Here is a 15,118-nt window from a genome sequence, read left to right on the forward strand (position 1 = left end):
TGGGGCACAGTAAGCTTAAGCACCTTGCTGAGGGTTACAGATCATGTAAGTTGGGGAGCTTGCAGGTGAACCCCAACAATCTGACTCAGAGTATTTGAGCTCTTAACCAATGTACAGTGCTGCCTCCAGGCTTAACACAGGACTGGACATGTGCTAAGAACTCATAAATATTATCCAAAATAGTATTGTTCATATAGTATTGTTTCACTTCTGAGAGCCAGAACTGTATTTTCAACTGCCTCCCAGACATGTCCACCTAGATGTCTTTCAAGCATCTCAAATTCCAAGCTTTGGCTTTTGAGATACAGCCCAAAGTATGTTATCCTTCCCCCATGTTACTTCATTTAATTGCACTATGTTCTTCCCAACCACCTGAGTTGTAGCCCCCAGTGTAGATCTGCTGTCGCTGTCTCTTGCTGTGTTCTATCAGTCAGTTGGTTCTACTTTCTGAAGCTCTTGAATCTATCCGCTTTTCCTGCCTCTGCTGTTACAGACTAAAGGAAGGCCTTTTTCATCTCTCTTCTCAACTATTCAACTATTGTCTTGTTCCCTCACTGATACGGAGCCTCCAGCCTCTCTCCTCTACAAGGCTAAGCTCTTTTTCTCTTTTTGTTTTTTCTTTTTCTTTCTTTTTTTTTTTTTTTTTTGAGATGGAGTCTTGCTCTGTCTCCCAGGCTGGAGTGCAGTGGCATGATCTCCGCTCACTGTAAGCTCTGCCTCCCGGGTTCACGCCATTCCCCTGCCTCAGCCTCCCGAGTAGCTGGGACCACAGGTGCCCGCCACCACACCCAGCTAATGTTTTGTATTTTTAGTAGAGACGGGGTTTCACCATGTTAGCCAGGATGGTCTTGATCTCCTTACCTCGTGATCCGCCTGCCTCGGCCTCCCGAGGTGCTGGGATTACAGGCGTGAGCCACCGCGCCTGGCCTTTTTTTTTTTTTGAGACAAGGTCTTGCCCTGTCCCCCAGGCTGCAGTGCAGTGGCGCCATCATGGCTCACTACACCCTCCATCTCCCATCAAGTGAAATTCCCACCTCAGCCTCCCAAGTAGCTGGGACTACAGGCACACGTCACCACACCCAGTTAATTTTTAAACTATTATTATTGTTTGTGGAGACGAGGTCTTGCTATGTTGCCCAGGCTGGTCTCAAACTCTCGAGCCCAAGCCATCCTCCTGCTCAGCCTCCTAAGCACTGGGATTACGGGCATGAGCCACTGTGCCCAGGATGGGCCCTTTCCTGACGCATGCTTTATGCATCCACTCAGCAATGAGTATTTATTGAGCATTTACAAGATGTGGGGCCAGGGCTACACGGTGAGCATGCAGCAGGCATAGGCCCTGCCTTCGTGGGGCTGAGTCTACCAAGGAGACAGACATGAGGCGAAGAAACCAGAACAAATACAACTCTTTGCTGTGATCATTGCTGTGGGCGAGTCTCAGGAATAACTAGGACAAGGTCACTTTTGATTGAGAGGTCAGGGGAGGGTCCTCTGAGAAATGACAGGTAAGCTGACACCTGGAGGAACAGATGGAGGAGGGAGACGTGAGAGGAGCTGGAGGTATGGGGGTGGGGGGTGCATCCAGGCAGGAGAAGCCGATGTGGAAAGGGCCTGAGATGGAAAAAGCTAGTTATGCTCAAGAAGCAAGTGGGACCCGCATGGCTAGGGCCCAGGCTAGGCACAGTGGCTCATGCCTATAATCCCAGTGTTTTGGGAGGCTAAGCAGGAGGATGGCTTAAGCTTAGGAGTTTCAGACCAGCCTCGGCCACACAGTGACACCTCGTCTCTACAAAAAGTGAGGAGAAGCAAGGCCACAGAGATGCATGGTGAGGTGGATGGGACCCGATCCTGTAGAGCCTCCCTCAGATTCTAAATGCAACCAGAAGGCCGGGTGTGGTGGCTCATGCCTGTAATCCCAGCACCTTGGGAGGCTGAGGCGGGCAGATCACCTGAGGTCAGGAGTTCATGACCAGCCTGGTCAACATGGTAAATCCTCATCTCTGCTAAAAGCACAAAAATTCCCTCCACATGGTGGTGCGTGCCTGTAATTCCAGCTACTCAGGAGGCTGAGCCAGGAAAATTGCTTGAACCCAGGAGGCGGAGATTGCAGTGAGCCGAGATCATACCACTGCACTCCAGCCTGGGCAACAGAGCAAGACTCTGTCTCAAAAGAGAATAGAATAGAATAGAATAGAATAGAATAGAATAGAATAGAATAGAATAGAATAGAAGCAACCAGAAACCACGGAAGGGGTTAAAGTGAGGAGGCGTGGGCCAGGCATGGTAGCTCACGCCTATAATTCCAGCACTTTGGGAGGATGAGGTGAGCATCTGAGGTCAGGTGTTCGAGACCAGCCTGGCCAACATGGTGAAACCCCATCTTTACTAAAAATACAAAAAAAAAAAAAAAAATAGCTGGGCATGGTGGCAGGTGCCTGTAGTCCCAGCTACTCAGGAGGCTGAGGCAGAAGAATCGCTTGAACCCAGGAGGCGGAGGTTGCAGTGAGCTGAGATCATGCCACTGCACTCCAGCCTGGGTGACAGAGAGAGACTCCATCAAAAAAAAAAAAAGTGAGGAGGGGTGGCATTTATTAATTCAAAATCCTCCATCACCTTTAGAATACAATCCATAGTCCATACCATGCCTTCCCGCAAAGCTCATTTCTTATCTTCCTTCCCCTCCCTCGATCTGCCTTTTAGTTGTTTCCTGCAGAAGCCACCTCAAGGCCTTTGCACTCGCTCTTCTCTTGGCCAGGGATGATCCCTCCATCCCCAGCTATTTGCATGGCTTGCTTCCTTGTGCAATAAAGAGTTCTGGGCAAATTCGAAGAATTGGTAGCAACTGATGGTCTGGAAGGTTTATGACTCTGCACAGACCAAGTTATGGATATTCATAGAAAATATTTTAGGGGCCATTCAAAATAATTATTCAACTATAAAACAAGCCCTAATAGCCAGACACCCACGTCTCGTCTGGAACATCCAGGTGAGGACCAAGTTATGCTTTGGGCACTGGCAGGTTCAGATGCTTGGAGAACCCTCTGTTCTGAGCCCTGGGGTGGTTGGGACCAGCATCCTGCCACCGCCACTGTTTCTTGGCTGGTCGGAAAAAGGGTTGCTGTGGCTTTGGAGTCAAACCACAGGCAAATATGGGGGTAGTTTTTCCAATCATCAGACGAGGGAGAAGAAACTCCACCTTCGGATCTTACACATGCAGCAGATGCTGGAAAGCACTGGGTAAATGTCAGAGGGGGCATACAAGCCAGATATTTTCATTAGTATTTATGGAGACAGCATACAAGCTAGATTTTTTGTTTGTTTGTTTGTTTGTTTGTTTTTGAGATGAAGTCTTGCTCTGCGCCCCAAGCTGGAGTGCAGTGGCACGATCTTAACTCACTGCAACCTCCGCCTCCCCGGTTCAAGCAATTCCCCTGCCTCGGCCTCCCGAGTCGCTGAGATTACAAGCATGAGCCATCACACTCAGCTAATTTTTTGTCTTTTTAGTAGAGACACGGTTTCACCGTGTTGGCCAGGTTGGTTTCGGACTCCTGACCCCAAGTGATCCGCTCACCTGGGCCTCCCAAAGTGCTGGGATTACGGGCATGAGCCACTGCACCCGGCACAAGCGAGATGTTTTTTAATTACTATTTATGGAAATGGAGGAGAGACAAATTTTGCCACCTCCTCTAAAACTTTGACTACCTGCAGCATCAGGCTTATATTCCTGCCTGGCCCCAAACCCCAATTCCTACACCTTAATTTGTTCATTAACCTCAAGCTTTCATTTTGACCCTTCTCCCCAAGATTCAAATTCAATGAATAATTTTTGGCTTAGATGCTAAGATCCAGACAGGAAGAAGATTATAACGCCAGAAAGAGCCTGCCCTGGAGCCCAACCGCCTGGGTTTCCATGCTGTCCTCTTACTACCTTTGTGACCCCAACAAAATACTGAGTTTCCTGGGTCTCAGTCCTCATCCATACAGTGGAAGGGATGGTGATCACTGTTGCTGTTACAGAATGTTAGTGTCGTTCATAGAAGCTTGGTGGGTAGAATAATGCCCACTCAACACAAATCTATCCATGTCCTAATTCCTAGAGTCCGTGAGTATGCTAGGTTGCATGGTAAAATGGACTTTGCAGGCCAGTCATGGTAGCTCATACTTGTCATCCCAGCACTTTGGGAAGCTGAAGCAGGAGGATCACTCAAGCCCAGGAGTTTGAGATCAGCCTGGGCAACATAGTGAGACCTCGTATCTACAAAAAATCTTAAAATTAAAAAAAAAATAATAGCCAGCATGGTGGCACATGCCTGCAGTCCTAGCTATTCAAGAGGCTGAGGCAGGAGGACTGGTTGAGCCCAGGAGGTCGACACTGGCCTGGGCAACACAGTGAGACCCTATCTACAAACAATCTTTAGAAAAAAAAAAAAAAATCTAGCGTGGTGGCACATGACTGCAGTCCTGTCTACTCAAGAGGCTGAGGCAGGAGAATCACTTACACCCAGGGGTTTGAGGCTGCCGTGAGCTATGATCCAGCCTGGGTGACAGAGCCAGACCCCGTTTCAAAAAAAAGGAGTGTGGAAGACTTTGCAGATGTCATAAAGCTAAGGATCTTGAGATGGGAAGATGATTCAGAATTCCCCAGATGGACCCAAAGTCATCAAAAGGGCCCTTATAAAAGAGAGGTGGTGGGAGGCCGAGGCGGGCAGATCACAAGGATCATGAGGTCAGGAGATTGAGACCATGCTGGCCAACATGGTGAAACCCTGTCTCTACTAAAAAATAAATAAATAAATAAATAAATTAATTAATTAACTGGGTGTGGTGTAATCCCAGCTACTCAGGAGGCTGAGGCAGGAGAATTGCTTGAACCTGGGAGTCAGAGGCTTCAGTGAGCCGAGATTGCACCACCACACTCCAGCCTGGCGACAGAGTGAGACTCCATTTCAAAAAAAAAAAAAAAAAGATAGAGAGGCAGGAGAGTCAGAAAACCAGGTGTGACTGACAACAGAAAGCAGAGGTTAGAGTTATGCCAGGAAGAGGCCACAAGCCAAAGAATGCAGGCGGCCTTTAGAAGCTGGAAGAAGCCAGGAAGCAGATTCTCCCCTACAGCCTCCAGAAGGAACGCAGCCTGGCTGATACCCTGATCTTAGCCCCAGTGAGACTGACTTACAGAACTGTAAGAGAACAAGTTTGTGTTAAGTTGGTTAGGTGTGTGGGGATTTGCTACAGCCGCTGCAGGAAACTAATGCACACACAGAGAGCTGAAAACCCTGCCTGCCACATAAAACGTGCTTTGTAAATATTAATCGTTATCATTTTCATTATCACTGTCCCATGTGAATCAGCCATCCTGGAAGAGGTACAGAGCAAAGGTGTCTAACCTTAGGATCCCTCTCAAGCCAGCTGTGTGGCTCCATGGGACACACGCACAGCTGGGAGTCCTCACCTCCACAATCGACAAATACGTACGTGGTTGTGGCTTCGGAAAAGGGTGGCCTGTATACGAATTTCTGCTCATCCGTGTGACCTTCAGAGTGTTATGGAATGTATTTGACTCTCAGCTCTTTTCTATATATGAGACAGCTGAAATCTATCCCATAGGATTGTTTAAGAATGAAATGACTGTAATCCCAAATGACTTTGGGAGGCCAAGGTGGGCGGATCACAAGGTCAGGAGTTCGAGACCAGCCTGACCAACATGGTGAAACCACGTCTCTACTAAAAATACAAAAATTAGCTGGGCGTGGTGGTGCATGCCTGTAATCCCAGCTACTCAGGAGGCTGAGGCAGGAGAATCGCTTGAACCCAGGAGGCAGAGGTTGCAGTGAGCCAAGATCCCACCAGTCTCAGCTCACTGCATTCCAGCCTGGGCGACAGAGTGAGATTCCAACTGCGGGAGTCGGGGGCAGGGTAGTGCGGGGTGGGGGGCAGCCGAGGAGGGGTGGGGAAAGAATGAAATGACACAATGTAAGCAGAGTTCTTGGCACATGCTGAGTGCTCAACAAATAATCATGGTAAACATGGGCTGGGCGTGACAGCTCAGGCCTGTAATCCCAGCACTTTGGGAGGCCAAGATGGGAGGATCACTTGTGTTCAGGAGTTCAAGACCAGCCTGGGCAACATAGGGAGACCCCCCCCATCTCTAAAAAATATTAAAAATTAGCCGAGCAAGATGGTGCACACCTGTAGTCCCAGCTACTCAGGAGGCTGAGGTGGAAGGATCACTTGAGCCCAGGATATTGAGGCTGCAGTGAGCTATGATTGCACCACTGCACTCCAGCCTGAATGACAGAGCAAGACCCCATTTCCTAAAAAAAAAAAATTCACTTGCTTATGTGATAAATATTTGTTGTGTTCCTCCTACTATGCGGAGTTGTCGGTAGACTGGACAGGTGAAATACCTTCTTGCATGAGGCTAATATTTTACTAGGGTGGGAAAGACAAAATACAGATGAGGTTTTCTGACCAGTCGTGGTGGCTCACCCCTGTAATCCCAGCACTTTGGGATGCCGAGGTGGGTGGATCACTCGAGGCCAGGAGTTCAAGACCAGCCTGGCCAACATGGTGAAACCCCATCTCTACTAAAAATACAAAAATTAGCCGGGCATGCTGACACATGCCTGTAATCCCAACTATTCCATAGACTAAGGCACAAGAATCTTTTGAAGCCAGGAGGCGGAGGCTGCTGTGAGCCGAGATCACACCACTGCATTCCAGCCTGTGTGGCAGAGCGAGACTCGGTCTCAAAAAAAAAAAAAAAAAAGAAATGAGGCTTTCAGTTTGGGGTGGTGACAAGTTCCTGGGAATAGATAATGGTGAAGATGGTGCAACATTGTGAATGTACTTATGGCCACCAAATTGTGCACTTGAAAATAGTTAAAATCATAATCTTACGTGTATTCTACCACAGTAAACAAAACCAAAATCATTTCAGAATATCAAAAGTGCAATGAAAAAAAATAAAACACAGGGGAGTGTAAACGATAGTGCCTGACAGATGTCTCCTTTAGATAGTCAGGGAAGGGCTCTCTGAGCAGGTGAGATTTGAACCAAAACCTACAGTCAGCCACACACAGTCTGAAGAACAAGCATTCCAGGCAGAGGGATCAGTGAGGGCAAAGCTGCTGATGTGGGAAACAGCGTGACATGTTCTGACACATAGAAGGGAGGGCCACATGGCTGGACCCTTCATTTTTCCCCTTAGGGTGGGCCTCCTGCATGCGCAGTGCCTCCTTTAGGCTTGGGAGGTGAGCATGCGCAGTGTGTTTACTGGAATTGTACACAAGCTCGTCTGAGACTTTCTTCCCTTTCCAGTGAAATGTCCCCCGAAAGGTCAGACTCTGCCATTTTGTCTCTTAATGCTCAGGCCCGGGCTCATTCGCCTAATCCCTGAAATTAATTGATTGATTGATCTTTTTTTTTTTTTGAGACGGAGTCTCACTCTGCCACCCAGGCTAGAGTGTATAGAGTGTAGCGGCATGATCTCAGCTCACTGCAACCTCTGCCCCCCGGTTCAAGCGATTCTCCTGCCTCAGCCTCCCAAGTAGCTGGGATTACAGGCGCCTGCCACTGCACCCGGCTGATTTTTGTGTTTTTAGAAGAGAAGGGGTTTCACCATCTTGGCCAGGCTGATCTTGAACTCCAGACCTCACGATCCACACACCTCAGCCTCCTGAAGTGCTGGGATTACAGGCGTGAGCTACCGCGCCCAGGCCATCCCTGAGATTTTACTGGAAGCTGCTGACTACCAATTTTGGGATAAGTGCAGAGGAACGAAAAGATGGTGACACTCGCAAACCTAAATCAGAGCCTTGTAGTTCTCAGCAAGGCACTGCATCTGTGTTCCCCATGCACATACATGCACAGAGTGTTTTCCTGAGCGGGCATGTGAGAAGCCACTGATATCAATCACCTCTGGAAGTGGGAACCAGGGGTAAATAGGAGACTTCTTTCCAATTAAGTTTTTATTACAGATGTGTGACTTAATGTCTTTAAAAACGATTTAATTTTGTATATACCTAGAAGAGAAGAGTTGCAATATTCCCAACACAAAGAAATGATAAATGTTGGAAGTAATGGATATCCTAAATACCCTGATTTGATCATTACACATTGTATGCATGTATCAAAATATCACATCAGTGGCTCACACCTGTAATCCCAGCACTTTGGGAGGCTGAGGTGGGAGGATTACTTGAGACCAGGAATTTGAGACCAGCCTGGACAACATAGTGGGACACCATGTCTATTAAATAAATAAATAAGGAAAAGAAAAAAAATCACATGTACCTCAATAGATATATACAATTGTTGTGTATCAATAAAACATTTTAAAAACAGTAATTATACATGTATATCTATGCACATACATAATGTGTGTATATGTATACGTGCACATGCCTGTATACATTATAGATGTGTATATATGTATACATAATATACACACATCATATGTGCACATATACAGGTATATGCATGCACATAACTCACATGAAAACATGCAGAGTTAAAATGGTTTTTAAAAAAGATAGAACATCCTGGGTAAAGCAATAGGAGGCAGTTTAAAATCACAAAATGAAAAATCTACAACAATGAGATGGCTGTCTTAGGAATGGATTAATTTTATGGGGTAGTTATTGACTTACCAAATTTATTGAACATCTATAGAGCAAGGTGCGGTGCCAGGGGCCTCTTGGTGTTGGCATTCCAATTCCACTGGCATTCCAGTGATTAAAAGCCTGTGTGGATGTTTCACTGGTGCCCAGCAGAGTGACATTTAATAAGGTACTTCACAGCTTACCCGTCTATAAAATGGGGATGCTAATAAGCAGATCTACTTCATAGAGTTGTTGGGAGGATTGAAATAGATGAAAGATACAAAATGCTTAAGACAATGTGTGCTATAGAGATAATTCACAATAAATGATGGCCATTAATGATGATGATGATAACATTCATTCACCATGCTAGACCTGCAGTAATAATTAATTAAGCAAACATTTTGAGAATGTTCTAATTCTCTTCTTTTACTTTTGTTATTTATTGGCTTTCAAACTTTCCTGAAAATATTACCTTCTGAGAAATTTTTTCCCTGCTTAATGATACTCTTCATTGTTAATATTCCCTCATGAATCTATCCATCAACCATCCTTTTACCAACCATTCTTTCATCATCCATCCATCCATCCACCCATCCACCCATGTATCCTTCCACCCATTCTTACATCCATTCCTCCATCTATCCATCTTTTCATCTATCTTCTTCCATCATCCATTCATCCACCCATCAATTCATCCACCCATTCATCCTTCCACCCATTCTTCCATCCATCAATTCTCCCATCCTTTTGTCCATCTTTCACCAGCCATCTATCTATCCACTCATCTATCCATTCATTTATCCTTCTATTCATCCGTTATTCACTCAATCCATCCCCTTATCATCCATCCATCAATCATTCATCCGATAAGTATTTAAGAAACCCACCATCCATAAGAAACTGTGTCAAGTACCAAAAGGAACCATACATGATTTCTGCCCTCAACAATCAGAGATAAATCGTCTCATCCATCCTTCGATTTATTCATCCACTCCTCATTCATCCTTCCATCCATCCATTCTTTCACCATTCATCCATTCTTCTATCCACCCATCCTTCCCTTCATTCTCTAATCTTCCATCAATCCACCACCCATCCAATGAGTATCCAAGAACTCTATCATCTAGAAGGAAATGTGGTGGGTACCAAGAGGAACCAGATATGATAGCTGTCTTCAAACAGCTAGAGATAAGACATTGGCACCAATATCTACCACCCAACATGGAAAATAATGGCAGCCGCAACTGGTAGTATTAAGGCACTGATAGGGTGCTCAAGAGGCAGCTTAGCCCACAGCCTCTTCCCTCTCGTTCTCTTAAGCCAAAACAATTTCACAGTGGAGTGGTGAGAAGATAATAGCACCCAACAAACCAGGGTTCAAATCCTACGTCTTCCATGTTTCAACTGGGTGGCCTTGGGCAGGTCATTTCACCTCTCTGGACTCCAAGTCAATATTCCTATCTGTTTAGTGGAGATAAAATCTCAACTGTAGGAGCCATTGTGATAATTACAGGCACACATGGGGCTGTGAAGTCACTGAAGCATAGTGTACCTTCAATATAATGAGTCCTGCTTCTCAGCAGCAAATGACCCCAGATCTGAAACAAAACTTCAGTGTAAGCCTTCCCTCCACCTCTAAGCGCAGACACACACCTCTTCTATTACATATTTAGGCTGCCTTTGGAGGGAGAAGGAACAGGATCTCAGTAAGCTCTTTTTGAATCTCAACTTTCTTTTTTCCTAAAATAGGGAGAGTAAGCCTTACCTTGGAGAAATGGTGAAAAACTGATAGAACCATGAAGATTTTAATCCACTACTAAGAATTTAATAAGTAATTCACCCAGTCTCTTAACAAGTAACTTGTTCCCTTTTCTTCAGTTTCTTCCCTAAACTTGGGATTCAGGCAACCTTCCTCAGCATTACATCATTCATATAATCTGGTTTAACCCATTTCTTTGAGTTTATTAACAGAGAAAGGACCTCACCCACAAGACCCCCTTCCCTACTTTCTCTGGCTTTCCCCTTCCAGAACCAATATGGCAGCCGCCAGCTACTTCTGGCTCTTGAGCACTTGAAATGGGAAAGTTCCAATTGTTCTATGTTGTAAGCGTAAAATACTTATTGATTCTGAAGACAAAGTATAGGAAAAAAATGTAAAGTATCTCATTAATAATCATTTGTATTCATTATGTGTTGAAATGATAATCGTTTAGATACCCATGGATTCCACAAAACACATTATTAAAATAAATTGCACTTATTTTTTCTTACTTTTTTAAAGTGCTTCTGCTATAAAACTTACAATGATTTATGTGGCCCACATTATATTTCTAGTGCACCATGATGCTCTAGACCTTCCTTCTTTGTTATGGGGGCCTCAAGACCCCACTTCTCACACCCTCCCAAGTTTCCAGGTCAAAATGTACCTTTGAGAGAGTTCTTCTGGGCCCTAGCTCTCTCCACGATCTCTCTTTAAGGTTCTGCTCCCAAGAGCTCTGGATTATCTGTGGATTGGTTGAATGGCTTTGGCCCCAGCCTGTCTGTAGGACACAACGGCAGCTTCTCAAAGGAGGGTTCTTCATCAGTGGTTACTGTCAGAAGACAGTTTGGATGAGATCGGCTGTGGTTAATGTATGATGTCTGGAGATAAGCCTACGCATATCCACGAGGCCCATAAAATTCAGTCAAGTGTACATGGACGGGGCCTTGCGGGGGCTGGGGTCAGGGACAAGAATATTAATAAACAGAGGAGGGAACGTTCCCAGAAATTCAGCAATGAGGAGCTGGAGAGGTTTCAGCTGAACAATGAAAGAGTGCTACAATTTTCTTTTCTTTTCTTTTTCTTTCTTTTTTTTTTTTTTTTTTTTTTTTTTTTGAGATAGAATCTTGCTCTGTTGCCCAGGCTGGAGTGCAATGGTGTGATCTTGGCTCACCACAACCTCCGCCTCCTGGGTTCAAGCCTTTCTCCTGCCTCAGCCTCCTGAGTAGCTGGGATTACAGGCATGCGCCACCACGCCCCGCTAATTTTGCACTTTTAGTAGAGATGGGGTTTCTCCATGTTGGTCAGGTTGGTCTCGAACTCCCGTCCTCAGGTGATCTGGCCGCTTCAGCCTCCCAAAGTGCTGGGATTACAGGCATGAGCCACCGTGCCCGGCCAAGCCCTAGAATTTTCTAGTGAAAAGGCAAGCATGGGATAATTGAAACTAGCCTTCTGAAATACGTCATTTTATTTTATTTTATTATTTTATTTCTGAGACAGGGTCTCACTCTGTCATCCAGGCTGGAGTACAAAGCCGTGATCTCGGCTCACTGTCACCTCCGCCTCCTGGGTTCAAGTGATTCTCCTGCCTCAGCCTCCTGAGTAGCTGGGATTACAGGTACCCACCACCACACCCAGCTGATTTTTGTATTTCTAATAGAGACAGGGTTTCACCATGTTGGCCAAGCTGGTCTTGAACCCCTGGCCTCAGGTGATCCACCTGCCTCAGCCCTGCAAAGTGCTGGGAGTACAGGCTATCATTTTTAAATGATTCTCCACCATCCTGGGATTTTGTGAAGAAGTCCACAAGCCTTCTCTTGGGATCTTTCAGAGTTGGCCACATGTTACAGCTGACCCTAGTGTGACTCATTGGTTTTACAGATAAGGGAATCGAGGCACAGCTGGGCTCAGGGACTTACTGCACCTCATACAGCAAATTGTTGGGGAGAGCACGGTTTGACCCAGGGTGTCTGGGGCTCTTTGTTTTATTGATTCTTTGGTGCTGCATCCTCATGTCCCAGGCTTGGGTGTTTTCAGAATAAGAGGCTCGCAAGCTGGCGGTTTCTCACATGGCAGCCTCCTCTGCCCTGACTTCTCTGTCTGTCTCTGCCTTCACTTCTTTTTGCTGACTGTCTCTCTGGCCCTCCCCATCACTCTCTTCCTCAGTCTCTCTTTCACCATCTCTCCACTCCCTCTTTCTTTCTCCCTCTGTCCTTGCCTCCTTTTCCTTCCTCTTTGAAGCCCTTTCTCTGTCTTTGGGTTTTGTTCAGTGTCTGTCTTTCTGTTTGAATGTCTCATTGTATATTGATGTATGTGTGTGTGTGTGTGTGTGTGTGTGTGTGTGTGTGTTTTCCTCTCTTTCTCTTCATCCATCAACCTGCTTCTTCTTCTTCTTTTTTTGTTGAGTCAGAGGATGGAGTTTCGCCTTGTCACCCAGGCTACAGTGCAGTGGCATGATCTCAGCTCACAGCAACCTCTGCCTCCCGGGTTCAAGCAATTCTCCTACCTCAGCCTCCCAAGTAGCTGGGACCACAGACACATGGCACCACACCCAGCTAATTTTTGTATTTTTTAGGAGAGATGGTTTCACCAGGTTGGCCAGGCTAGTGTCGAATTCCTGGCCTCAGGTGATCTACCTACCTCGGCCTTCCAAAGTGCTGGGATTACAGGCATAAGCCGCTGCGCCCAGCCCACATTAACCTGCTAAGGGATTTTTGCATCTCGTATGGCTAATAATAAAGGGAAACTGATTGAAGAAATACTTGCAGAATGGGAAACTGATGACACGCAATGCAGTGATGAGTGACATGAAACAAAGATGTTAAAGGGGAGAATGGGTGGCTCCGCAAATGTACAATGTCTTAGCACACTTGGTCTTCATAAAGTATCAATAATAATAGCAAAAAGGCAGTGTGCCAGAGACCACCCATTATGTTGTAGAATATAGTCAAGATCTGTAAAAGATGTTCAAACAAGAAGGAAAGAGGTGCTGGGCACAGTGGCTCATGCTTGTAATCCCAGCACTTTGGGAGACCAAGGCTGGCGGATCACCTGAGGTCAGGAATTCAAGACCGTCCTGGCCAACATGGTGAAACCCCATCTGTACTAAAAATACAAAAATTAGCTGGGTCTGTGGGCACACGCTTGTGGTCCCAGCTACTCGGGAGGCTGAGGCAGAAGAATCGCTTGAACTCAGGAGGTGGAGGTTTCAGTGAGCGGAGATCATGCTACCGCACTCCAGCCTGGGAAACAGAGCAAGACTCCATCTAAAAAAAAAAAAGAAAGAAAGAAAGAAAGAAAAGAAAAGAAAAGAAAAGAAAAGAAAAGAAAAGAAAAAAAAAAGTTAGAAACAAGTGAAGGCAAGAGTCATTCATTTCCAAAAACTAGGATTCTTCAAAGGTATTTTTAAAGTCTTGGACAGGCTTTTATTTCGTAAGAGCTTCTAATTTGACAGTTGTTGACATTTTTGACAGTTTAGTTGGGGGGAGGGCTTTCTTTTGCCACTTTTTTCCAAAGGAGATTCCATCTTACTGAGGAAAAAAAAATGGAGATGAAAAGATAGCCCGTTTTCCACAATTTTTTTCTGAGACAGGGTCTCACTCTGTTGCCCATGCTAGAGTGCAGTGGTGCGATCATAGCTCACGGCAGCCTCAAACTCCTGGGCTCAAAAATCCTCCTGCCTCAACCTCCCAAAGTGCTGGGACAACAAGCACATGCCACCATGCTCAGCTAATTTGTCAATTTTTTTTTTTTTTTGTAGAGATGGGGGTCTCATTATGTTTCCCAGGCTGGTCTCAAACTCCTGGTTGCAAACAATCCCCCTACCTTAACCTCCCAAAGCACTGGGATTGCAGACGTGAGCCACTGTGCCCAGCCCCTCTTCTAAGAATAGTAACTAAGGGCCGGGCGCGGTGGCTCACACCTGTAATCCCAGCACTTTGGGAGGCCAAGGCGGGTGGATCACCTTGTTCGAGATCAGCCTAACCAACACGGTGAAACCCTGTCTCTACTAAAAATACAAAAATTAGCCAGACGTGGTGGCAGGCTTCTGTAATCCCATTTACTCGGGAGGGTGAGGCAGGGGAATCGCTTGAACCTGGGAGGCGGAGGTTGCAGTGACCCAAGATTGCACCATTGCACTACAGCCTAGGCAACAAGAGCAAAATTCTGTCTCAAAAAAAAAAAAAAAAAAGGAACAGTAGCTAAGAACACGCTGTTTCAGAATTCATGATTAATCTGATTTTTCTTTTTTTGATACTTTATTTATTTATTTATTTCGTAGTTGGAAACGTAGGTGTCCATAATGCTGCACCGCTTATTCCTCAGAACTTCAAAGCCATCTGCAGCCCATTAGGTTAATCGCCAAGGGCCTCCAGAGAACAGTGGCCCACACTGAAGCTTTGTGGAGCATCAACAAAGGTGCTTATATTAGGGAAGCAAACCTGCTTTTCCAAGAAGCCTCCCTGGGCCTCTCCAGGGGATTCTTGAGCCCTGGCTCAAGACCAGGAAGATCTGAGATACCGGTAGGCCTGGGACTGCTCATGGGCTCCCTGATGCTTCTCTTCATGGAAACGACGTGAAATTCCTCAGCCCGCATCTTCCCTGTCTGTTATTTTAAGTATTTCTTTTTCTATATTTCTCCCTATGCAAGGTAGATAGCTTAACTTTGGCGCAGAGCAAGAGCAAGGAAGGAGGGAGAAGGTGGGGATGAAAGACGAAAGATGAGGAGGAAAGGGAAGAGGGGAAGGAGGAGGTG

The 15,118-nt window shown here is 45.9% G+C and overlaps 1 protein-coding gene across 1 annotated transcript in view; it reads right to left on the reverse strand.

Annotated features, from left to right (window-relative positions):
- The window catches only part of ELSPBP1 (epididymal sperm binding protein 1), a 32,853-nt gene extending 21,644 nt beyond the window's left edge, over nt 1-11,209 (reverse strand). The window contains exon 1 of the mRNA XM_055235616.1: nt 11,030-11,209. The gene's annotated coding sequence lies outside the window, so the exon portion shown is untranslated. The remainder of the gene's footprint in view (nt 1-11,029) is intronic.
- Nucleotides 11,210-15,118: the final 3,909 nt, after the last annotated feature.

Source organism: Symphalangus syndactylus, chromosome 13 (genome assembly GCF_028878055.3).
Source record: "Symphalangus syndactylus isolate Jambi chromosome 13, NHGRI_mSymSyn1-v2.1_pri, whole genome shotgun sequence".
Taxonomy (NCBI): Eukaryota; Metazoa; Chordata; class Mammalia; order Primates; family Hylobatidae; genus Symphalangus; species Symphalangus syndactylus.